The 27,529-nt window shown below is 41.5% G+C and overlaps 1 protein-coding gene across 7 annotated transcripts in view; it reads right to left on the bottom strand.

Moving 5' to 3' along the window:
* LOC100496572 (macrophage stimulating 1 receptor) overlaps positions 1–18,122 on the bottom strand; it is a 48,123-nt gene extending 30,001 nt beyond the window's left edge. Inside the window, exon 1 of one of the 7 annotated variants that reach the window (XM_004915555.4) lies at positions 17,948–18,122. The gene's annotated coding sequence lies outside the window, so the exon portion shown is untranslated. The other 6 variants (XM_031901125.1, XM_031901123.1, XM_031901124.1 and 3 more) reach the window with 6 other exon arrangements.
* Positions 18,123–27,529: the final 9,407 nt, after the last annotated feature.

Below are 27,529 nucleotides of genomic sequence, written 5' to 3'. Positions count from 1 at the left end.
AAGCATTTTCTGGCTGGCACAGGTGAGAAGACAATAAACAACTGTAAATTAGTTTTGCATTAAAGGAGAACTAAATCTTATCTAAAGAATTAGAGCAAAAATGTTGCATTTGTACGTATGTTTTGGGCTTCTGTACCAGGCCAAGGCACCCACATCCCTCTAGCAGGGAAGATCTGTGCCCCCAAAGATGCCCCAGTAGCCCCCCATCTTCTTTTCTGCTGATTCCCTGCACATGCTCTGTGCTGCTGGCACTTACCTGAGCTTAGGGGCCCACTCACAATATACTGTATATATAGAATATAAATGTCATAATATAAGGCTGATTAGTAATTAATACAGATAAATATGACATGGCAGCTCTGAAACCATTATAATTAGCATCAGGATTTAATAATAAGCCCTGTAGCATCAGCTTATATGAAAGCCAAATCTCATTTTCTGCTTGATAATTTGCAACAACCCCTAAGCTCAGCTTTCTAAACAACTGCCTGGAGCACAGTGAGCATGTGCAGTGTCACTGACACTCCAAGATGGGGAGCTCCTGCGACCATTTTGAAGGCCTGGATAATTACTGTTATAGAGATGCTGAACCTTTAGGCTGGTGCAATAAGTTCGGTATATTCCATTATAAGTTATATTCATTTTTTGGATTTAGTTCACCTTTAAGAAGCACCCGTTTATGGCTTTGGTAGACTCCTCACATGGTAGAAATAACACTGTAATTCTGTTACCATATATATATATATATATATATATATATATATTATATATATATATATATATATATATATATATATATATATATATATATATATATATAAGTACCCTGGCTGCAGCACTGAGATGAAACGAGAAGAACCCCCATGCACATGTATAAAGAGATCTGCTGACGTGAATGCAGAGAAGCATATCTCCATATACAGAACCTCACCAGTGGAATTCCATTCCCCTCTCAGCCCCCAGGTCAGGTACATCTTCCCACCACTGTCATTCTTTAACCTTTAGCTCCGTATGGGTCAATGGGCAGAAATCCAGGAAACAGACACGTACATGTTTTTCCCCTACAGAAAGCAGCTTATTTTTCTAGCTACCTCACTCAATAGGAAACTTATTATTAGGGATGCACTGAATCTAGGATTCGACCAAGATTTGGCCTTTTTTAGCAGGATTTGGATTCGGCTCCTGGCCAAACCGAATCCTTAAAATCGTGTGACTTTTTGTCACATAAACCAATTTTTCAACTCTACATTCTAATTTACATATACAAATTAGGATTCGGTTCGGTATTCGGCCAAATCTTTTACGGTGGATTCGGGGTTCGGCCAAATCTAAAAATAGTGGATTTGGTGCATCCCTACTTATTATGTGTTATTGGTAGGGATCAGCGAACTCTTGTTAGTGTTTTCGGCTGCACCGTATTAATGCATGCTACCAATCTAGGCACACGCGCCCCTCTACTATCACATCTATCAGGCAAGAGTGGGACACTTTCTCAGCTCTGCTGCTGGATTTCACTAAAAGTGTCTGGCAGTAGGCTGGGTGGAGCACACACTAAGGTTTAATTTTATAAGGAACAAATTAACCTGTCTGTATGGTTTTAAAATGTGGGAAGAAACTGATGTATATGGTGGAAAGTAATGGAAGCATGGTGGAGAACATATACCTTACAGATGGCTGGAACTAAACCAAAGACCCAGCCTAGAAGGCCACATACAATTACTCCCCCTGGTCATGACCAGAACAACACTGTAGCAGACACTGTAAGTCCACCTGGCAGAGATGCCAACCCACACCTGTAGTGATCCAGGGGCATCTTGAACATTTTTCTTATGTGCCTGGCCTTGCCCCATTCTGCTCCATCCTGCCCATGGCCGTGCTCCCAGCTCCACTGCTTCAAATGATATTGGAGTGGTGATTCTATGCACTTCAACAAAGCAGGTAAGTTAGGTTTTGCAAGAAAATTACTGACTACAGGAAATTGACTCTGTGCTTAAGTTGGGGAGACTCCTTACAAATACATGGGGTTGACATGTCTGTACCAGGGCCCATATATATTTTCCCTTGTCTGCCTGGAAGCAGGCTGGCCCATACAGCTATGCTGCCGTTAACCGATTCTCTAGCCAGACACTGAAGTTCCCACCACCTTTGCTTACAGCCGTTCCTAAACTTCACCAGGCCCAGTACAGCCATCGAGGCTGCCCTCCAATTGTGCCCTGTTGCAGTTTAGCATCATGTCCAGAGAAATGCTCATTATTATGAAAAATAAATGTTGAGTGAAATTCTGATGAAAATTTAAATCAGCAGCTGAGAATCAGGTTTAACTAAAAACAATGTGCCCTTCCCCAAAGAAACATGTGTGTGTTTGATCTGATACAGACTGCCTGCATGCACGCGGTACATAAATAAAGCCTGGCTGCTGCTAGCATGGATATCCTTTCTAAGCTTAGTCTTTACATTTGAACTGCTTTGTTAGACATCTGATAATAAATATTTATCAATGTGACTAATAACCAGCTAAATATCATGTGATCATTTAGGGTAAAATTTATATGGCCACCCTAGGAGGTGTATACAGTCCAATTGCCCCTACTTAGATAGAAAAATCAAAAACAGATTGTGTACCGGCCAGGTTTCTGGGTGTATCTGCCCATAATCAGGGCTGTAAGAGCATGAATTTGGTTAAACCAGTAAATTCTTTCATATAGATTTACTAACCCAATAACACCAAGTAATGATTATTTTAGACAGGTTATAAGCTCATTTCAGCCCATACAATAAGTCATGATGCAATGCTCTAATACAGCAACTGTCCTATTCTGATATGTCTCAGCCTAAGCAATAATTAGCTAGGATAAGTTTCTGATGCTGATGACCAAACATCATTGTGTCCCCAGCACTGCAGAACCCATAGTTAGATTATAAGCACACACACATATGAAGGCATATAGTACTACAGGTATGGGATCCATTATCCGGAAACCCGTTATGCAGAAAGCTCCGAATTACAGAAAGCCTGTCTCCCATAGACTCCATTTTAATCTAATAATTGAGATTTTTAAAATTGATTTCCTTTTTCTCTGTAATTGTAAAACAGTACCTTGTATTTGAACCCAGCTAAGATATAATATTTATTGGAGGCAAAACAATCCTATTGGGTTTATTTAATGTTTTATCAATTATTTAGTAGACTTAAGGTATAAAGATCCAAACTACAGAAAGACCCCTTATCCGGAATACACTTGGTCCCAAGCATTCTGGATAATAGGTCCTGTACCTGTAGCAGGTCCTCACTGTGATGCCCAACCCTTACTCTAAAAGCAAACCACACAAATCACAATAATAATTCCCATTCTAGTGTCAAAGAGGGCTTAAAATTCACAATGCCTGGCTTTGTGGTGTAATAGAAACCATCAAGACCAATACAGTAGATGTTTCCTAATATCTGCCTAAGTGCTTATATTGATCTGCCAGAATCATACATAGGAAGAAAATACTAATATAGTACAATGTTCTCCATACCTGCCAGAGTAATGACGTAGATCTGACAAATTTCTTTGTAAATTGAAAATACTAATAAAGCACAAGGTTCCCCATATCTGCCTGAGTGGGTGCTGATCTTGATCTAGAAATGTTCTATGAAAAGAGAAAATACTGATACAGCACAACGTTACCGCACATCTGCCATGGTTCCATAAACAGAGCAGTTGTCATAAAAACCTAACTGGACTGGAGATAAAAAGTATAATGGCTATTTTATCAAAAGGGTTTTAAAAGGTAAAATAAAAAAGCAATACATACAGCGAGTGTGATCCGCAGTACTGGGCTGTAGCCATGAATGGCTCCTACCTTTACATGCACACTTTCCATACACACATGTGCAAAACATATTAACTTACATTATCTCAAAAGCGAATCATTTACATTATAATAGTGTTGGCCCAGTCTCTTCCTCTCCCTGGCTGGGCCTATTTTTGCCAATGGGATTGAAACTGCGGTTCCATTAATGTAAAGGCCCTGGGGATATGCAGAATTAGTGAACTACAGTATAACACTTCCTGGTTCTGGAACCATTTATCCTAGACTGTGCTTTAAATGTTTAAGGACTCTGACCTTCATAGGCATTGTGCAAAAACTCGACCCAGGTTGTATAACAAACAGCCCTGCCTAGTGTAGGATGTGGCTGCTATTTAAAGGAGCACTAACCCTAATATAAATGCAGCTCATTTACTTCTACAAATTTTGTTGCTGCACTTTTGTGCCTTAGAGTGACCTTAGTAGGAGGTAAGGGGTACAAGCAGGGTTGCCAAATTATACCTTCAAAACAGGATGCATATAAAATTGTCATGCTGAAAGGTTAATTAGCAATTAATTAACTGTATGCTATAAAATGCAGTTAAAGGGAAAGGAAAGCCTTACGTGGGTTATACTGGTAGTGGTACATGTAAATGGGCTCCTCTGCAAACATCACATTTCAGGTTTTTAGAGATGCCACTTAATCCCATATCACAAGGGAGATAATGATCCAGTCCTGCTTTTTTTTAAATCCTGAATACCTCTCCACACTAAATCATAAGGGTACAGTTAATTGCAAGAATGCTTTACTTTTCCTTTAGTGTAGCTTTTTCTTTTTACTACATGACTTATGAAATATGCGTTATTGTTATTCCTTCTGTGTGTCACTGTGCACTGCAAGTTGCTAATCAGCCACAATTAATTGTGAGTTTAGGATACAGCCCCGTTGTCTAATCCAGCATGGGATAGGCATTTTGCTTGAGGCCGGTGCTGGAGAAGTTTGTTGTTAATCTGGGTTCTGGGTGTTACCTTCCTTTGCAATCTTTGTTTCAATATTCAGTAGGTTTTTTTCAAATTCCTATCACCTGAAGCCGTCGCCCTTCCTTCATTCCTGGCCATTGAACACAGCTCCGTAACATGCAGGCTCTTGTGCCCCCAGGGAGGGGCTGGCTTTTGGGAAGCATTAAATGCACATATCAATCCTCACCCCATTCACATTCTAATCCAAGCAGCTCTCTGGGGGTTTCCATTATCTTTTCTATTATGGTCACACCGATTCCTGTGCATTTACCTGCAGATTTCTAGAGGGATTCAACTATATAACTCTGCAACCCTGTAAAACCAGAAATATTTCCACATGCTGCCTAGTTAGCAGTTTATTCAAAGGAATATTGCATGGCTGCATTGAAACCAGTCTGCAGAATTCATTTGTATCCAGTTTTAAAGGGGATGTAAACCCAAAGTAAACAGTTGCAACAGTTTAAAGCAACATGCCAATATACGGTCATGGGAAAGTAAATGGGAGGGAGGCATGCAGGCGTCATTCAGACGCACGAGTTACGTTATGGCAGGAGGCCAGCCTGCATCGAGGCCCTGTCCTTAATTCATGCCTTTAGGGCTAGCTGCACCTCTTGGCACTATGCTTGACGCTGAGCGCCAAATTTTTCAACCTGCAGTAAGTGCAGATTGGAACTGGAACAGGGTCCCATGTGCTCCTAGAATTAGCACTGCAAGGGGCAGTGTTCTTGCACTTGCACCCCCTGGGATGAAGAATGACCCCTATGGTCTCAATGCCAGTTTTGATTATTTTACACCACCCTCAAAATGTAACGCTAACCCTATTTTAACCCTTCTATAATTATAGCCCTATAAAAAGCCATATAAAAGTGAAACTAAGAGCAGAAGAGTTCCCTCTGGTGGACTCTATTTTTACTTTCTGGTAAATATGACGGCATAAGTTTCTACAGAGTTTCACCTTTTGTGAATTTCCAGCAGTGAGCGATTCTTGCACAACAGACAAAACACTGAGTGCAGAAACCCTGACCGATCTGTAGGAAAATAACCGGCCTGGAGCTAGATTCACTCAAAAGACCAGACTCATGTTACTCACCGACTGGATGATGTTTAGGGGTGTTCATCCAGAAAACAGCAATTGATTTGCCTCAGTATGTCTATTTTCTGAAAACTTGCTGCCCCTAAGGAGAAGAGATGCGACCACACGGAATCTGTGTTAACATGAAAATGTGCCGGAGACATACGTGTTTATACTGCCCTGATGAATGGCTCATGTCCAGCTATTTAAAAGAAACTTTAATACCTCAATGTCAGAATTTCACTAGATATATACGCTGGGCACTATGGTCCACCTTGTGGACTTCATGAAAAAAGTGCACGGCAGGGTGAAAAGTGCAAAAAATGGGGGTGCAAGTTCCATGTTTTTTTCACCCTGCCCTGCACTTTGAACTACAAGCTCATAGACCTGTGCTGCCCCTCCATGAAAAGAGAGCTGTCTTTATTCAGGATGGGGGGGGGGCACATTGGTGTACCCCCTCCCACCAGGCTTTGGGACTCTTCGCATCCCACCAAGCACTTGCTTTGCTTTGCATCCCTGGAAAGGAGGTACACTAAACTGGAGGTCTCTGATCACTTTTTCATTTCCCTTTTGGCTAATCACCACCTTTTTATAGTTATCAAATATCTGCCTGCCATTCAGGCAAATTTTTGGCCTCTAGCAAACTAGAAATTCTTTAGTTTTTTTACCAGTGATTTGACTAACTATTTGGAACTTACCCATTTGCTGAGGGGATAAAACAGTAAATGGATTATTTACTGTTCCTAGGGTGTTGTGCCCTGATAAAATGAAAAACATAGAAACATTCCAGCATCCTTAGATAGTGACCAAGTGACAGGGCAGGAAGATATAGGTATGGCTCTGAATGAAATAAAAAGAAAGGGAGAAAGAGATGGAAGGATATTGAAACTTCCTGCCATCATGCAACATGTGGCTTTGAAAAGTACCAGCTTGGAAAAGCTGAGGGGGCATCATGGCCTCCAGTGGTCTTGGTTTCTATTGGGTTTATGGAGCAGAGTTATTTGGTTCCTGTAAGAGGGAACATATGGCAATAACCCCTCATAAATAAACACATATATAAAGTTAAATGAGGCTCCCTGGGCAGAGTAATTAGGGCAAAAATGTTTTCCTGGAGATGTCTAGAAAAGGTAATGTAAGCCATACCTTAAAAACACTTTAATGCAAATGATTTACTGCTTAACTTTAATAAGGTCAAAGTTGTCCTGTCTTTTAAAGGAGAAGGAAAGGCAAAGTCACTTGGGGGTGCCAAAATGTTATGTTAATCGCTTACCTTCTACCCCGGGCTGGTGCCCCTGTACAGAGAGAACAGCACCAGCCCGGGGTAGCAGCGAGCGCTTCCTCCTTCCTGATCGATTGCGCACACATGCGCAGTAGAGTGAATAGTGGAACTTTAACAAAGAAGTCGGCTTTTCACTCTACTGCGCATGCGTTTGTCAGGGACAATTTGCTAGCGAGCAAATAGAAAGGAGGAAGCGCTGCGCTCCAGGTACCACGGGCTGGTGCTGTTTTCTCCTAACAGGGGCACCAGCCTGGGGTACAAGGTAAGCAATTTAAGTCACTTGGCGGTGCCTAACATTTTGGCACCCCCAAGTGACTTAGCCTTTCCTTGTCCTTTAAAATAACTGTCCTTTCATAATGACGAAGTTTGGTGCATTTTTGTACAGTGTGTATGGAAGACAAGATGTTTACATTGAAAGGAATTCTGTGTGATACTGTCCCTTCCAACAGGCTAGAGAAGCCACTTAATTTGCCCTTTCCTATTTTTTTAATACCACGAGAAACACGCTAAGAATAAAATAATTTTTTTTAAATATGTAAATAGTAAAAAAATGAAGCAAGAAGGGGTGGGAACCTTATTATCACAGGGGGTCATTTTGTTGATGAGAACAGGGAAAAAGCAAAAATTCTGAACTCTTATTTTTCACCAGTCTACATTCATACAGTCTAACTGAGGAGCCAGCTAATCAAGGCTTCCCCTTTAATAGACCCAATTCTAGGAATATAACTACTGATGCATGGGTCACTCAGGAGGAGATTCAAAAGAGATTGGAGCATTCCAAAGGTAAACAAAGGCCCAGGACTGGATGGTATTCATCCCAGGGTATTAAACAAGCTCAGCTCTGTGATTGGCAAACCTAGTGGAGTACCGCAGGGGTCAGTACTTGGTCCTTTTTAACTTGTTTATTATTATTTATTTATTATTATTAATGACCTGGAGGTGGGCAAAGAAAGTACTGTTTCTAATTTCTCTGACAATACTAAATTGTGCAAAACTATACCTTCCATGCAGGATGCTGACACTTTGCAGAGCAATTTAACAAAATTGGGAAACTGGGCAGCAAAATGGAAAATCGGGTTCAATGTTGAAAAGTGCAAAGTTATGCACTTTGGTAGAAATAATATAAATGCAAGCTATATACTGAATGGTAGCGTGTTGGGGGGATCCGTAATTGAGAAGGATCTGGGGATTTTTGTAGATAACAAGTTGTCTAATTTCAGGCAGTGTCATTCTGTGGCTACTAAAGCAAATAAAGGTCTTGTATAAAAAGGGCATTGACTCAAGGGATGAAAACATAATTTTGCCTCTTTATAGGTTCCTGGTAAGGACTCACCTTGAGTATGCAGTGCAGTTTTGGGCTCCAGTCCTAAGAAGGATATTAATGAGCTGCAGAGTCTGCAACTAAACTGGTTAAGGGGATGGAAGCTTTAAACTATGAGGTTAGACTGTCAGGGTTGGGGTTGTTTTCTCTGGAAAGAGAACTTGCAAGGGGACATGATTACTCGGTACAAGAACATTAGAGGGGATTATAGGCAGACAGGGGGTGTTCTTTTTGTCCCATAAAAACATCAGTGCACCAGGGGCAACCCCTTTATATTAGAGGCCCAGAACTTTCATTTGAAGCAGTGTAGGGGGGTTTTCACAGTGAGGGCAGTGAGGTTGGGGAATGCCCTTCTTAGTAATATTGTTATGGCACATTCTGTTGATGCTTTTAAGAGGGGCTTGAATGATTTCTTGAACAAGCATAATATCCAAGCATGATGTTGGTATATATGGTTTATGTGAGTGTATAGACAGGTCAGTATAGGTTTGTGTGTGCTGGGTTCACTTGGAAGGGTTGAACTTCATGGACTATGTATCCTGTTAGAAAAGGGAAAGTCAGGTCATATTGCATCGCAGTCCACTGGCAGTGAAGTGTATACAAGAAACCTTGCTTCTCTATCTTGCTGAATTCAGTTGTATACCGATGCCAACGTTTCCAAGTTCTTCTTCCTCTGGGGAACTCTGTGACTACACACAGTGGAAACTGGATGCGTACAATGTAAGGTGATAATAATATATTTGTTTATTAACAAGCATGATATTTTTGTGGGGTTTCCACCTGCCCAGTATTTCACTGAGATAAAATAACAACCAATGCCAGGGCCAGTATTAAAAAAATGACAAGCAATGCATACTCTTATGCCACAGGCATACAGAACAGATTTTAGCTCTGAAACGCATGAGTATGCATTTTTTGTGCCTAAATCCAATCTATGTACCCACACCCAGGCCAATACAATGGCTCCGTGTACAGACAATCACAATTCAAGTGTAGGTAATGTAAAAAAATCCAGTAGCACACTAGTAAATTGTAAAGGTGCAAAGATGTGTTTATTTAGCCCATATACACATGTACAGAGAGCAATGTTTGGGGCTCCCCCTGGGCACTTGCCGTAGCAACCTAATGCCTGCCTGATCTGCCTCTTGTCTCTAGCCACCACTAGCTGCCTGCCCTGTCCCCACCCCTTACATCCCTGCTCCATCCCCCTGTATTTTTTGGAACAAATGGAGGCAACCCTATGGCTACATATAATTTTTGTATATCATGTCATTTGCATGTGACCAATTAACGCGCAGCACATAAACGTTTATATTAATGCTAATATATTATCACACAGTAATTACAAACGCATGATTAGACTAATTTACCTGACGGCACTTAATGGTTACTGGCACAAATAAAAGGAAATTTTTTACTAGTTCCCGCAGGTCTTAGAACCTGGCATAAATCAGTCATTTTATATTCCTAAGTGACTCATTTGTTCCGATTAAGTAATTATTGTGCAAGCAGAGATATCTTTAAATTCTGGCCCACATCATAGTTGCCTACATTGTAAATCCCCATTCTGACCATGCCCTGGTTGGTTAACACTCCAACCATTGCCAAACTCTATGACTTTTCAGAACCACTCTGTAAAGGTGGCCATACACGCACCAATAATATCGTACAAAACCTCATTTCGTACGATATTCGGTGCGTGTATGGTATGTCGGCGAGTCGACCGATATCGCAGGAAGCTGCCGATATCGGACGACTCGCCGATCGGACCAGTTGGAAAATTTTGATCGGGCGCCATAGAAGGCGCCTGACCAAAATCTCCCTTCAGCGCTGAATCGGCAGAAGGAGGTAGAAATCCTATTGTTTCTACCTCCTTACCTGCCGATTCAGCCCTGAATGGTGTGTGGCGGATCTGACGATGTTTTGTGTGACCGATGGTCGTCAGATCGCCACATGTATGGCCAGCTTAAGACTGGCTAAAATTACAGCTGACATGATCTATAAGCACCGTGTGTTATAAGTATAATAGAAAACATAATGGTTGGTTTGTTGGCACTGACTTTTTGGAGAGTGGGCACCTCACCATCCTTTTAAACCAAACCTGATCAATTCCTACACAGCCTGCTGAGCCATGCAACATCATTAGAACCAATTGGCATTTAGCCCTTTAGGCTGTTCAGATGCCAAAATATTTGTTGGCAACCCTATAAAAAATGAATGCATTATGCAGAATACATACAGAAGGAATATGGTCAGTTCAACTGGCGCCTACCTTTCACATTTGGTTCCCTGTTTTACCACACAGGTCTAACACTTAAAGAACCAGGAAACCCCCAAATATAATTTCTCCAATTTGTTGGCAACTCCTTCTGTGCTAACTTAATTTTGGAGAAAATCCTTAAAGGAGAAAAACAGGTAAAAACTAAGTAAGCTTTATCAGAAAGGTCTATGTAAATACAGCCATAAGCACTCACAGAAACGCTGCACTGAGTCCTCTGAAAAAAAGAGTAGTTGTGTCTGTAATTCCTGTGCCAGAGACACGCAACTCTCTCCTCTCTCCTGCTCCCCCCTCCCTCAAGAATGCTAAGAACTCACTCCCCCCCCTTAGGAATGTGGATCTGAGCCAATCAGCAGGAAGCTGACTCATAGGGGCTGATTTACTAACCCACGAATCCGACCCGAATTGGAAAAGTTCCGACTTGAAAACGAACATTTTGCGACTTTTTCGTATTTTTTGCGATTTTTTCGGCGTCTTTACGAGTTTTTCGTAGCCATTACGAAAGTTGCGTAAAATCGCCCAATTTTTTCGTAGCGTTAAAACTTACGCGAAAAGTTGCGCCTTTTTCGTAGCGTTAAAACTTAAAAGGTGCGAAGTTTTGCGTAAGTTTTAACGCTACGAAAAAAGCGCAACTTTTTGCGCAAGTTTTAACGCTGCGAAAAATCGCCAGATTTTACGCAACTTTCGTAATGGCTACGAAAAACTCGCGTTTTTACGCAAAAATCGTATTGGTAACGAAAAATTTGTAAAGACGCCGAAAAAATCGCAAAAAATACGAAAAAATCGCAAAATACCGATCATTACGAAAAAAACGCAATCGGACTCATTTCGACCCGTTCGTGGGTTAGTAAATGTGCCCCATAGTCTTACACACTGAGCATGTACAGCAGTCTCGGTGCAGGAGTGAGGCATTATGGGACCTTTCTTTACACAGCTCAGCGTTTTTTCTTCCTGTTTGGCTTCTGATCATCTGAACAGGAGAAATATGGGGAGACTTAAGGGCACTATTGAGAGAACCGAAGGTATTCCTGCAGCTTGAGATTAACTCTTTATTAGCCTTTCCTTCTCCTTTACGTTTTGATGGAACTGGCATACATAGCATATCTGATCTTGGATCAACAAATGCCATAAAGATGACCCCAGATGCTTCTGCGCATGTGTATACAATACCCTTTGCAAGGAAAGAAAACTTTCTAGATTTTATAGGACAGATTTTATAGGACAAACATACCTCACCTTAACTATACAGCTACTGAATGAAAAATGCATGCAGCAGGAAAATTCCAGTTCCATTCCAGTTGCATTCTGTACTGAATGGGAACTATGACCACAATAAAATACATTTTTGCTCACACTGTTCACATTTATTGGGCTCAGTTTGGCCACCAAAGAATGTGCCTCTATCGCCTTTACACTACACCAAAATGCTGGAAGCTACTATTATATAGGTAAAAGCTTTTATATCTGCTTAGCTCACAAGCCAAATACTTGACTTTAAAAAAATGTATTTGAATCATTTAAAAAATCTAAATTATTCGCTTAACATGGACCCTATGGCACATGTCCTTCCTCTAATTCAGAGATTTCTGGATATCTGCTTTATAGATGAGATATCTCCTGCATATATAATACAAAAATGCAGAAATAGATTAGATCTCCTTTTATTCCACCTCTGTGTATAAATATTATATTCCCCCTGCTTCAATATTTTGGCAGATTCACTTCTCTTCAATAACACAAAGAATGAAAACCCTGTGACATATAAATGATGCCCTAACACCCCTGAACAATACCGATGTGTGCCCATGCTATTAAATACTGCCAGGATGCAGATCACCAGGTACTCAAGATCCACAATGAATATGAGCAAGTCATGGGGTAAGTGACTCCCAGTTACAGCCTGGGTCTTATTCCTTGTAACTCACTGACCATGTACATGAAAACTTCGTTATTTTCGTAAGGTGCTGGCAGCCAGCCACCCATTCCCCTTCTCTTTCTCTCTCCTTTCTCTCTTCCTCTCTTTCACAATCTGATCTTTGCTGCTCATGTCACATATATCACACAGGGGCTTGATGCAAAAAAAAAAATGTTTTTATTGAAAAAGTTCCAACATTTCGAGCACGACCAGTGCTCTTCCTCAGGGTTTGACCTGCACCAAAGGCATGTGGACTTGTATAGGGTGGGACTCAGATTAAAGGCCAATTAGTATGTGCATGGACCATTCATAGTACTGATAGCACTATAATTATCAGGTATTCTGTTTGCCTGCCTGCCTTAGTGCCTGATCATAAGCAGTGTCAGGGGGGGGGTCCCTTAAACCTCCCCCCCCCCCCCCGCAGATATATTGTGACCCACTTACTACCTGAAAGCCTGGTCACTCTCCCTTGACATTCCCCCCAGATCCTTTGCGGCCATGATCTGGGGGGGGGAATGTCAGGGGAGAGTGACCAGGCGTTCAGGCAGTACGTGGGTCTGGGTCACTGGGGCCCATGAGGCCAAGACATACCGGGTTTTTTCCCTATGTCCTGCCGGGCCAGTCCAACCTTGATTATAAGACTCTGATACATTGGATACCTCGTTATTGGACTTTTGCTTTCACTGCCTAATTCACAGTGACTTACTATTTAGTCACAAATTCTTGGGCCTAATGGCTTTATGACCCAGACAATTTGCCAATTAGGGTTCAGTCTGGAGAGAACACTCACTGGCTGTCATAGATCATATTAGGACATAGATGTCAGGACGTACCAATGGGTTGGTTTATTTACTCTACACTGAGTAAATGTTTGTGCATATTCAGCATTAGATGATCCATTACTGAATTCAAAATACCTCCCATGGTTACTGGATTAGGGTCAGTGTGCCTATTGCAAGAAGACATACATGAGGGGCTGCATTTATTAACATTGGAGACAAACATCACCCTTGATGTTGCCCATAGCAACCAGATATTTGACTTTGTTTTCTAACATGTAGCTGCCATGCAAATCTAATTGCTGATTGGTTGCTATGGGCCACATCACAGGTGATGTTTGTTTCCAGTGTTAATAAATACTCCCCGAAGAATTTTTGTCAGGCAGTTTAATCCGTTGGAACCTTACTGTTAAACCCCCTTGACATTTATGGTGGCAGTTATTACTGATCATCTTGTGATCCATGTGGATGACAATAATTGCCCTGTCTGCCAATGGCCTGATAGGGAGAAAAGCATGTATGGTTAACCATGTATAATCGCTGGTATATCATAAGATTTGACCAAAAGTTTTAAAGGGACTGTTCACCTTTAAATTAACTTTTAGTATGATGTAGAAAGGGCTGTTCTGAGACAGTTTGCAATTGGTCTTTATTTTCTATTATTTGAGGTTTTTGAATTATTACCCAGTTTGAAATTAACACAGTTATCTGTTATGGTCCAATTTACCCTAGCAACCAGGCAATGGTTTGAAAGAGAGATTGAAATATGAATAGAGGAGAGCCTAAACAGAAAGATAAGGAATAAAAAGTAACAATAACAGTAAAATTGTAGCCTCACAGAGGAATAGTGTTTGGTTGCCGGACAGTGACCCTCATATGAAAGCTGGAAAGGCAAATAATTCAAAAACTAAAAACAAAAATGAAGACCAACTGAAAAATTGATAAGAATAGTCCATTCTAAAACATACTAAAAATTAACCTTAATGTGAACCACCTTTTTAATGCACAATGGATTGGCCCTACATTTCCTTTTCTCTTCCTCATTCTTGCTTAGAGGGAAACCTTCCGTATCAGATTCAGTCAAGGCTCAATAATTTTCGATTCACTTAAACTTTGACCCTCCTCCATTTTGCTCAGTTCTTGTCAATAAAGGTGAACCCAGCAAGGAAGGGAGGGGTCCCATGTCTATGTATAATCAGGAGTAGACACTGGGCATGATTTAGACTGCTTTGAGCCTGAAAAAGAACGTAAGTAATGACTTCACAGAGCAGACACACACAGAGTGCCGGAAATGATGCCTTCTGGGGATAGGTAAGCAAACAAAGACAAGGGAGTGCCTAAACCGCACACATTACTAATTAGGCGAATAACATCTCATCATCAGCAAAATATCCCTGGGTCCATTATCACTATGAAATCTCTCCAGGTCTATAGAACCCTGGAATTAATACAGAAGTGTTTCTAGTAGGTTTCAAAAATGCCCGGAGTGAATCCTTATCAACTTGAAAACAAGCTTGAATTTGATGTCTGATTTGAGGTCCTTCAGACCGCAGCTTATCTACCCGTGTATGGGCACACCCGATGGGCCTACCCGACCAACATCTGATCTCGAACGGGCAGGTTTTATTTTCCCTTTTCAGGGGCCGCACTGGCTTGTTGATGTGGTCCTCGGCCCGACAGTGCCTATGCCATTTAATGTAATCATTTGGCCCTAAAGATCAAATTAGCTCGATATTGCCCATAGGCGGGCATATTTTGAGAAGATCTGCTCTTTTAGGCAACCTCGCCAAACAAGTGGATCGCAACGTGTCTGGCCACCTTTAGCCAAATCTGGGCTGTCCTTATTAGGGGTAGAATACTCTCATTTACAGTCCAACTGGCAGCAATCTAGCTGTTCTTAACCGACAAATCTCATAAACACCAGTAGTGTTGACATAAAGAATAATTATTGTAGCCCTTTGTGCAGAAAGAGATAAATCTGTAAGGAGTAATGGAATTCCTTTACTTTTTCTTCTGTATAGAATTTGGTTCCACGAAGAATATAGTCCTGGGCAGTCAGCCTACTTGCACCCTTTTAAAGCCACCTCTGCTCCTGGTGACCATGTGTAGTATGCAGTAAACTATACAATCACAGAGGTAAATTTTGCTGTTGGGTTGTATGTATAAAGAGCTGACACATTCTCTAGTTCTGTACATCAGCATATAGAGAAACACTGAAGAGGGATTAGAAGAACATACAAAAGACTGTAGGGACTTCCAAATAAATGGGAGCAAATCTAAAGCTGCCCCTGCAGCAGAAGTTATTTTTTTGTATGTTTATGACATGTATGACAACCTAAGGCTTAGGGCCAGATGTGACTCTCCAGTTGGTTTATGCTGCCCCAGCCTATCCAAGCATTACATTTCCATTCAATATGTTATTATTCCCACAAAACACATGGGTATGAACAATAACAGAAAGAAGCTTTATGATGCTGGGCTGCCTTCTTTTAAACCAGAATTAAATAAGGGGCTCATTTATCCACACTGGGCAATTACCCATGGCCAGCAATCAGATCCATCGCTAGTTGGTTGCTATGGCTTACTTCCCAGTGCAAATTTGCAAGTACTGCCCATTTCAATAAAGTTACTTTCTTCAGTTCCTGTATCCCTAATTGTAATTTCCATTTTGATGTAACTAATCTGTGAAGACTGGAAGTTGACTATAATAAACATGTCTTCCCTCAGTTAGATTGCAAGCTCTTGCGAACAAGACCCTCCGAACCCATTTTTATTCTGTAACTCTTGTTTGTTCAGTTACTGATCCCTGAAGAATGTAAAGCTCTTTATAACTTGCTGGTGCTATATAAGTAAATGATGATGATGTTTGGGTTCAATGCTATAATAAAATAATTCAAATCTTTTAAACTTGGAAATGTTGATTCTACAGTACATGAAGTGAATACCTCACGTTTTATAAGGCTTTTTATTGCATTTTTTTTTCATTAAAAAAGGCTTTTTGGGTTCTTTTGGATTGTCTCATACTAACCTTGATTGTTTTCTAGTTACTGGGGAATCCTGACTAACCCTGGAAATAACATCATTTTACTCTCTGGTGCAACAACCCACTGCTGTCAAAGGAACATGTTCAGACAGAGTCAGAATTTCTCTGGTGTAAAAAGTGACTACTGGTTTTCCAAGCCAACACCTCATTTTACCCCCCACTACACAACAACACAACTTCCATGTGATTTTACATTACATCCTACACATTGTATGATATATTCCACCTAGTTATATAATGGTGGCATAATAATAGGATTTATACAAACAGTCACAAGGGCAGGGCAGTAATAAAAATGTATCGCTGAGTCCTGGAAAACTTCCACCATTGAAAAGTCTCTTCCATGAGCAGGAAATGGGCACTACTATGACTTGCAGAGATCAAAATAGTGACTATGTAAGTCTTGCCCTCAGCTCCTGTGTACTGCAACTTTCAGTATCCCCTAATAACAGCTGGAAAGTGGCACAACAGACCCGTCGCATCTCTATCTTACATCCTGCACCAATATTATCATACAAAACTTTGTGTATGGCAGGAGACGAGACAACCGATATCAGCAAAGGCACCCGAGCACAGGCAACATTTAGTACAGGTATGGGACCCTTTATCCAGAATGCTTGGGGCCCGTGGTTTTCCGGATAAGGGGTCTTTCCGTAATTCGGATATCCTACCTTAAGTCTGCTAATAAAATTATTCAAACAGTAATTAAACCCAATAGGATTTTTTTGGCTCCAATAAGGATTAATTACATGTTAGCTGGAATCAAGTACAAGGTACTGTTTTATTATTAAAGAGAAAAAGGAAACCATTTTTAAAAATGGGAATTATTTGATTAAAATAGAGTCTATGGGAGGTGGCCTTTCCGTAATTCTGAACTTTCTGGATAATGGGTTTCCAGATAAGGGGTCCCATACCTGTACTGAATCATCATACAGGGTAAGAATTCTCTTGTTTCCACCAGCATATCTGGCGATTGAGCTCTAAACGTTAAAGTAGTCTACGTTTGATCTTACCTGCGACCATTGATCCCAGGAAAGATCATAATTGTAACATGTATGGCCCCATTACAGTTCATGTATTGGTTGTTACGTTAACCCATACGCATTACTGCACTGGTCACTTTACACTATTGTTGTGACTTAGTAACACACTATTAAGCAATAGCAACACATGTCAGTAATTACAGATAGAAAGTTTAAATGGCAATATAATAGGGTTTAGTAGGTTTCCAGGTCACCCCAGTGCCAGAGTCCAGATGTGGCTGTGTGACACCGAGGCAAAAACCTTTGTACTCATGTTGTTTTACACAATGATACAACAAAAACGACCCTTTGTATTCATATTCAGTAAGGGCACAGCTACAGTCTGGCCATGGCATGTGTCAATGAATCCCTGTTCCACAGAGCTTGCACTCTAAGCAGAACAGCAAGTGAGTGAGAGGCACTTACCTGAGCTGCAGATTCCAGGGGTGAGAATGTCTTGACTCCTGAGGGAGGGGATGAGTGAGAGAGGGTCTCAGTACCTACTGCCGCCCCTCACAGTAGGGGGGAGACTGGAAGTTCAGGTCGGACCAGTGGAGAAGGTGGGTGCCGTCTCCTGTCTTCTCTGAACTCCCGGGCTGTGAGGGGGGGGCAGTGGGAGGCTGTAGCCCCGCCCCTCGCCACATACAAATTCTCTTGCACAATCTGCAGGCTTGACAGTCGGATTGTATGTACTGTACGTGTGTGCTTGCTCGGCCACTCCCAGCTCCGCCCTACAAACTGCTCAGTTCCTGGGAGTCCTACTTCTGCTGCTGGGAGTTGTAGTACCTGGCCAGCCGGGACAGAGCTAATAGCAGAGGCTCCTGCCTTTACAGAATGTTTGGGGCCCCATCGGGGTGACTGGCAGGACCCCAGGGGCAGCTACAGACTCATTTTTGCAAAGCAATGCGTGTTGTGCAGGAGAGACCCTCTACATATACTGTAACTGCTGTTCTTTAACATATATGGTGTAGGTTTAGTAACTTATGGAGTTCTACAGACTGCACTATGCTGTGGCCCCACTGCCACCAAGGAAACCTGTGCCTTAGACACTATACAGCAATGAGGCCTACGTTTAGTAGTATAGGTATGGGACCTGTTATCCAGAATGCTCGGGACCTGGGATTTTCCGGATAAGGGATCTTTCCGTAGTTTGGATCTCCATAACTTAAGTCTGCTAAAAATCATTTAAACATTAAATAAACCCTATAGAATGGTTTTGCACCCAATAAGTATTAAATATATCTTAGTTGGGATGAAGTACAAGGTACTGCTTAATTATTACAGAGATAAAGGAAATCATTTTTAAAAATTAGAATTATTTGCTTATAATGGAGTCTATGGGAGATGACATTCTGTAATTCAGAACTTTCTGGATAACGGGTTTCCGGATAAGGGATCCCATACCTGTAGTAGTATACACTTTGTAACTTCCAACTGTTGCACTACAGTTTGGCTTCTAACTTCTGTTGTTTAGGGATGCTGGGATTTGTAGTTTAATAACAACATGGGAGCTGGATAGCTGGATATTGACAGTGGGGTTCCACACTCTGCACTATTGTGTGGCCCCTGTGCCATCAGTGAAACCAGTGGGTACACTATCCAGTAATTCAGCCTCAAGCTGTGCACTGTGGACCAGACTCACTGGTTGTAGTTCAGCAACCAGAGACTGATATAGTGAGGCTGACACCATCTTGCCTTACTATACACACTGTTCTACCTCTGTAGCAACTTCACACAAAGGAGCTAAACCTGTGAAGCACGCAGGTAAGCTTGACACACACATGTCCCTAGAGGCAAGCTGGGTGTAATAAGCCCAGAGAAACTGTGGGGATTTCCACTTGACGTGTCCGTGTCCTTTCAAGGAATGGAATATGGTGCAATAGTATGAGAAAGCATCCATGCAGACACACATTCCGTAGGGAGGAGTAGACAGAGCTCAGCTGGACACAGAAGCACAGGATTGTGGAATGTAACAGACAGTGGAGGCATTACCCACAAAGCCAGGTGCCATTCTAGCAGCCTGGCCAAGGAGCTGTGGCACTCAGTGCAAGGCTGGCAATCTGTGCACACCCCATGGTACAAACACAATGGCAATGGCCTGGCAGAGCTAGTGGCAGACACAAACTTACCTATGCAGGTAGGGGGGAGAAGAGACAAGTACCTGTTATTTAAAGTTTATTGGATTTAGACATAAACCTGCAATAAAAGCATGATAAATGTATGCTGTATTTGTGACCCCTTCATTTACCAAAATGGTTGGTCCCTAGAAAGGTACCTCTGCTGTCTGCCCCCATTTGCAGCCCTACATATCAGCTAGCTGGCAGCACTGCCAGGTGGGCACAGGCCAGAGTCCCACACCTGAACGTCAGTAGTTTGGACTACAATAGAGGATTGTTAGGTTGTTAGAGGATGCTGGAAGTTGTAGTTCAGTAATGGCTGTAGGAAGAATAAAGGATTGCAAACACACAGCCCCGATCTGCTGTATGGGGTGTGGGCAGGACAGGTGGCAGTTCCGTCAGCGAGTAGATGTGAAATTCCAAATGTGAGATTTTATGGCCGGCAATCAAAGTACAAGGCACACAGTCATTTGCATTTGCATAGCAGCAGCGGGAACAGCCCTTCCCTTCCAGAGCAAATCCCTGCCACAGGGCATTGGAAAGGGACTTTTGAGAAATACAACAAAAAAAGCCTTTTTGCCGTGCCTCCAACCCCTTCTGCCCTGCCCTCCTTTATCTACACTTCTCCTTTCATAAATCACCTGCTACCAGCTGTGAGTCCCTGATACACAGGCAGCCCTATTTAATGTGAAACTTTATCCGCATTTTATATCTTTGGGTTCAGCACCCAAAACTGTCTGTGCTTCGTAAGGAAAGAAAAAACGCAAATCAAAGCAACTTTCCAATATGCTTTCATAAGAAATAATTCCAAATTGTTTTCTATTGTGGTTGTCAAGCAAAATAAACTTTACTTCCACTATATAAATAATTTTAATCTTAGTTTCTTCAGCCTTGGAATTCACAATTGCAACAAGCAGGCTGGGGCCATTTTGTGGACACTGTTATCAAAGCAGGCATTGCATCCTGCCAGTATCTTGTTTCTGTGCCAGTATGGAGGGACCTGATGCCCATGTCCATGCAGTGGTTACATAATTACATGGTGAGGAGGGAGGGGGAATGTGAGGAGCAGCAACATCTAAAAACTTCTGAATTGAAAGTGAAAGTAACTGTCTGCCACACCTCTATGCCTAAGGCATAGAGGCGGGACAGGCAATATACTGTATATTTGACAGCTGGGATTTTTAAATGCCTTTATAATGGGTATGGATGTGGTCATAAAAAATTATTTTGGGTTTCATGTTTAATTTGAAAAGGTCTTTTATTATACAGCTTTTTATGTCTGGGTGACAGGTCCCCTTTAATATACATTTGTTAAACATTTTCAATTTGAAACCAGTATTTGTCTCTTTCTGTTCTTTGTTTCTGACTCTTGAAACATTGTAGGAGAATTCATTTCTCCAATTATGTTAATCTACTGGACTCTATATTGTCTCAGGAGTCAGAACCATGAATTATGAAAATGTACAGCAGGACAGATATTGCTCTCAATGGCAATTACATTTAAATAACTTCATAACCATTGGAATTGCTAAAGGAGTGTATATTCGAAAATTGCCTACATTTACATTTCCTTTTACTATGCAAGTAAATCAATTTTTGGGTGGAGAATCCCTTTGCTTAGAATTACAGTGGGTTGCAAAAGTATTCGGCCCCCTTGAACTTTTCCACATTTTGTCATATTACAGCCACAAACATGAATCAATTTTATTGGAATTCCACGTGAAAGACCAATACAAAGTGGTGTACACGTGAGAAGCGGAACGAAAATCATACATGATTTCAAACATTTTGGTCAGATGAGACCAAAATGGTACTTTTTGGCCAAAATGCAAAACGCTATGTGTGGCAGAAAACTAACACTGCACCTGACTCTGAACACACCATCCCCACTGTCAAATATGGTGGTGGCCATCGAATGGGCCCTTTTTAGCAAAATAAAAGGGGGACAACAGATAACCAAAACCAATAGAACACTAGCAGGAAAACTAGCGGCAGCAACCAGAAAAGCCATACTTCAAGAATGGATATCAACCACACCACCATCCATGAACCTTATCAAAAGCAAAATACACTTTATTTTCCACATGGATTGGCTTGAGGCCTCAATCAACAAAACTGCCCAAACACATAGATTCTTTGACACATGGTCAACTTACATCCTGAACCTTCCCCCAGACATCAGACAATTGACACATTTAAACATACAACCTGGTATGACCAAGAGAGTCTTAAGCTGGCCATACATGTGGCGATCTGACGATGTTTCGTACGACCATCGGTCGCACGAAACATCGTCAGATCCGCCACACACCATTCAGGGCTGAATCGGCAGGTAAGGAGGTAGAAACAATAGGATTTCTACCTCCTTCTGCCGATTCAGCTCTGAAGGGAGAATTTTGGTCAGGCGCCTTCTATGGCGCCCGATCAAAATTTTCTAACCTGGCCGATCGACGAGCCGACTGATTTCAGCAGCTTCCTGCGACATCGGTCGGCTCGCTGACATACCATACACGCACCGATTATCGTACGAAACGAGGTTTCGTACGATAATATCGGTGCGTGTATGGCCACCTTTAGAGGTACCAATCCCTTACTGCAAGCCACAAAGGCTCCAGGAAGAAACTAACCACTGTTGCCTCCCAGGATCCACAATGCAATAGAAAACAGGTACTTTAAATAACTAAGTTCAGAGCTGGTGAACTGAAATGTAAATAGTTCTTCTTCTCTTTCTTCTATTTTACTGGTTTTATTGGAAAATCTTATATTACATACCTTCATTTGTTTTAATTTAATTATAAATCGGAATTTCACCATAACACATTCATGGTAGTCTGGCACACCTAAGTGTGAGACAGCCAACTACCTTGCCGTTTAAATTATGTGTCTGTTCAACCTTAATATGCCTACGAATGTAACTGTTCTGCATACCAAGACAACTAGGCATAAGATAACCTACGCATATTGCTACTACTTGAATTGATATTGTACGTACCAAGCATCGAATGATACTATCTTTCCTGCAAAGGCACTATCTTGTATGTATGAAATCCGATTGTTACAAAAAATAAAAAATAACTAAAAAAACATGTTAAAAAAAAAAAATATGGTGGTGGCAGCATCATGCTCTGGGGGTGCTTCTTTTCAGCAGGGACAGGGAAGCTGGTCAGAGTTGATGGGAAGATGGATGGAGCCAAATACAGGGCAATCTTGGAAGAAAACCTCTTGGAGTCTGCAAAAGACTTGAGACTGGGGGGCGGAGGTTCACCTTCCAGCAGGACAACGACCCTAAACATAAAGCCAGGGCAACAATGGAATGGTTTAAAACAAAACATATCCATGTGTTAGAATGGCCCAGTCAAAGTCCAGATCTAAATCCAATCGAGAATCTGTGGCAAGATCTGAAAACTGCTGTTCACAAACGCTGTCCATCTAATCTGACTGAGCTGGAGCAGTTTTGCAAAGAAGAATGGGCAAGGATTTCAGTCTGTAGATGTGCAAAGCTGGTAGAGACATACCCTAAAAGCCTGGCAGCTGTAATTGCAGCAAAAGGTGGTTCTACAAAGTATTGACTCAGGGGGCTGAATAATTACGCACACCCCACTTTGCAGTTATTTATTTGTAAAAAATATTTGGAATCATGTATGATTTTCGTTTCACTTCTCACATGTACACCACTTTCTATTGGTCTTTCATGTGGAATTCCAATAAAATTGATTCATGTTTGTGGCTGTAATGTGATAAAATGTGGAAAAGTTCCAGGGGGCCGAATACTTTTGCAAGCCACTGTGTGTTTTCTGTTTTTGGGTGGACATCCCCTTCAAAGAAATATATGCACTCCAGACAATGAGGAATGTATTTATTAGAAGGAATTTGTGTCATAGTAAGAACTGAAGTTGTTTAGACTCACACAAAGACAATAATTTACCCCCACTGTAATTTATAAAACTTTTATAGGGTTATGTAATAAAATGTTCAATGATTGCTACAGATCTAGTCACCTATAGCAATCAGTCAACAGGTAGCATTTAGTCATCACCTGTTTGAAACCAAACATATAATTGGTTGCTATGGGTTACTACACCTGGGCAAATTGCGTGCCTTTTAATATATATATGGGGGTTAGAAGTCACCATGTTCCAGGTTACAAAGGTTATGATGGAGGTGACTTCTAATAGCCCTTTTAAAGCCTTTTACAATTTAACAGAGTCTTTACTAGCCCTTTAAAGGCTGCCTTTAATCGTGGGTACATTATCCTTTATAATGTAAAAGAACAGCTCCTTTGGTAGTGCTGGTAGGTGCTACTACAGCTGCGCAATGAGAGGAGCACCCATGGTAATACTATGGGCACCCAATGGAAAAACATTTTCCCTGAGAAAAAAACAAAACATTGGATTGATTTCTTTTATAATAAATCAAACTTTTTGCATGACCTGATGAGTGCAGTACTCTTATATACATATATATATGAACCAAAATACGTATGAGCAAAAAAAGGGGTCTGCAATTCTTTTATGGAATGATTCAGCACCATACATTTATTTTCTTGTTCAAAATGCCATAAAATCACACTCATGGTCATCAATGGAAATCAAGTAAAACTGCCTTTATTGACTTCAGTGGAGGGTAGTTTGTGAAATTTTAATACTGTGTTCTGAACAGGGAAAATCTGTGGCAGTGATAAAAATGTTATGTTTGCCATCAGTCTGGAGCATAGTGCTACTAAGTGTTATGTGTGCCATCAGTCTGGAGCATAGTGCTACTAAGTGTTATGTTTGCCATCAGTCTGGAGCATAGTGCTACTAAGTGTTATGTGTGCCATCAGTCTGGAGCATAGTGCTACTAAGTGTTATGTGTGCCATCGGTCTGGAGCATAATGCTACTAAATGTTATATGTGCCATCAGTCTGGAGCATAGTGCTAATAAATGTTGTGAGCCATCAGTCTGGAGCATAGTGCTACTAAGTGTTATATGTGCCATCGGTCTGGAGCATAGTGCTAATAAATGTTGTGAGCCATCAGTCTGGAGCATAGTGCTACTAAGTGTTATATGAGCCATCAGTCTGGAGCATAGTGCTAATAAATGTTGTGAGCCATCAGTCTGGAGCATAGTGCTACTAAGTGTTATATGAGCCATCAGTCTGGAGCATAATGCTACTAAATGTTATATGAGCCATCAGTCTAGAGCATAAGGGCAGTGACAGACGGGCAGATTAGTCGTCTCGCAACAAATCTTCTTTGCCGCAGGCTACTAATCTCCCCGCAATGCCATCCCACCAGCAAGAATGTAAATTGCCGGTGGGATGGCATACGCATCGCTAATTATCTTCTGCCTCTTGGAACTTATAAACTAATTTCCCTACCACTCCCACACACTGGGATAGTTTCACATACCATCATGAACAAATTTGCACTCGCGCAGGGTTGGACTGGGGGGGTGGGGGCCCCCACAATACCCAGGGCCCCTGCCACGTGCCCACCTGACCACAATCAGAGGAGGGAGGTCAGTGTGGGAGCGCCAGTGCTTCCCAGCGGGGATCAGGTCTGGGTCAGCAGGGCCCACCAGGTTTTTTTCCGGTTGGCCCAGTCCAGTCCTGTACTCTCTCTATAATATCAACACCTCTCACACTAACCTGCGCCATTTTTTAAAAGTATAGCAGGCTTTCAGTGACGCCCTTTCTAAATATTTGCTATGTTTAGATTACTACTATGCCAAATCTCCTGGGTGTTAACCAATTTGTTGTCAAATCAGCACCTAATATGTTTTCATCCAAGAAATATATCAACCTTAAACATATGGTTAAACATTCATGATATTTGCAGTGCAGGGGCTCTTACTGATGAGCATTTCTGCCTGCGTTCTCTTGTACAGATAGAAAGTTCCAAATTACGGAAAGGCCTACTCCCATAGACTCCATTTTAAACAAATGATTCTAATTTTTAGAAACAATTTCCTTTTTCTCTGTAGTATTAAAACAGTGCCTTGTACTTGATCCCAACTAAGATACAATTAATCCTTATTGGATGGAAAACAATCCTATTGGGTTTATTTAATGTTTAAATTATTTTTTTAGTAAACTTAAAGCATGGAGATCCCTTATCCGGAAGACCCCAGGTACCGAGCATTCTGGATAACAGATCCCATACATAAATGCTGCCCTGTATTTCCTTGATGCGTAGACAAGTGCTGCTGTGTTATGCAAGGGATATATGTCCCCTTTAGGCCAGTGACACACAAGATTTGTCGCCCTGCAATTAATCTCCTCTGAAAGCTTTCCTACAGGCAAAAATGTAAATCACCGGTAGGAAAACACGTGTGTCACTTTGGCTTTCCGAAGTCACCCAAAGTTTCCCTGCGAGGCATTTTCGGAAAGCTGAAGCAACACATATGATTTCCTACCTGTGATTTACATTACTACCGGAAGGTAAGCATTCAGAGGAAATTGGTCGCCACCGCTAGAGGAGAATAATTACGGGGCAACTAATCTCCACATGTGTCCCTGGCCTTAATGTACTTCCATTTATATGTCTTGTGTCACCAGTATGGTAAATATGGTTAAGTGCTCTGCATGTAAACCTGTAACAATAGCAATAAAGCAGGCATCCCCAACCTTTTTTACTCATAAGCCACACTCAGATGTAAAAAGTGTTGGTGAGCCACATACATATGAAAAACATTCTTTGGGGTTGCCAAATAAGGACTGTGATTGGCTATTTGGTTGCCCCATGAGGACTGCTAGTCTGCAGGAGGCTCTGCTTAGAGTAAAACTGTGTCTCTGTGCTTCCAAAACTTTACTCCAAGTCAGAAATGTAAAATTGGGCACTTACTTTGAGGCCACTGAGAGCAGCATCAAAGGGGGTGGTGAGCAACATGTTACTCACACGCCACTGGTTGGGGATCACTGCAATAGAGCACTGTGCATATGAAATTACAGCAGTTCCATTCAAATAAATGGGCCCAGGAATCCATTAGAAAGTGCAATAGCATTATAATCTGAAGTGCCTAGCACCATTTTTTGAATCTTTTTAAATATTTGCAAATTTTTTGGCGAACCTGGACAGATTCGCTCATCACTACACTTTAATATTGCAGCTCTATGGCAAAAGTTTTCTAGCTGCCAATTCTGCTGAAAAATGAATTCTGCCTAGCAAATCTATCTAATAGATGATTTCACACATCAGGGGGCTACATGCTCCAGCTGAAATTCTCTGAATTCAGTACAATGACCCCTAGGGTAGATATCCTAGAATTTCCTAGAACTACACATAGAGAGTCAGATTTTTACAAGATTGAGAATGACGCAGGGCCGATCCTTGCCAGTTGTGTGATCTACCTGCATTTATTGTATGATTCATATTAAAACTGAATGAGGTGCTTTTCATTTAGCTGCGGGCCACTGCTTTAAAAAAACAAAACACAAAAAAACCTACCGTGACTGCATGTGCACTATTCCATGTACCTTTCATTAAAATATGTAATTAGGCCCCCCCACCCGGTTTTTATTTGTTTCTACAAAGCAGAATGGGAACCAGGGCTATGCAGAGTAGGCACAATCATTGGGGGTGCACTTCTAATGGAAATTTTTTTTTTTTTTTTCGTTTTTAACCCTGATTTGCTGGGAGGTGGTGGCTCGTGCATAGGTGGTGATTGAAGCCCTTGCTTAGGGTGCCATACAAATACCTTGGCCCTGCTAGAGGGGTGTAACAGAGGTGTTACATTGCCAAACGAGTGGATCCTAATGTGTATGAGCACTGTTACATACACTGTTAATTATGTGGTTGGGGTTAATTTGCAATGGGAAGGTCATGCATTTGGCCTCTAGTGTAGCACAGCCCTGTGTATGTTCATCAAGTACCATGCACCCTGAGGCAGCGTACTAAGCAATGGTTTTAGG

Source organism: Xenopus tropicalis, chromosome 4 (assembly GCF_000004195.4).
Source record: "Xenopus tropicalis strain Nigerian chromosome 4, UCB_Xtro_10.0, whole genome shotgun sequence".
NCBI lineage: Eukaryota > Metazoa > Chordata > Amphibia > Anura > Pipidae > Xenopus > Xenopus tropicalis.
This window is presented reverse-complemented; position numbering and strand designations above follow the sequence as displayed.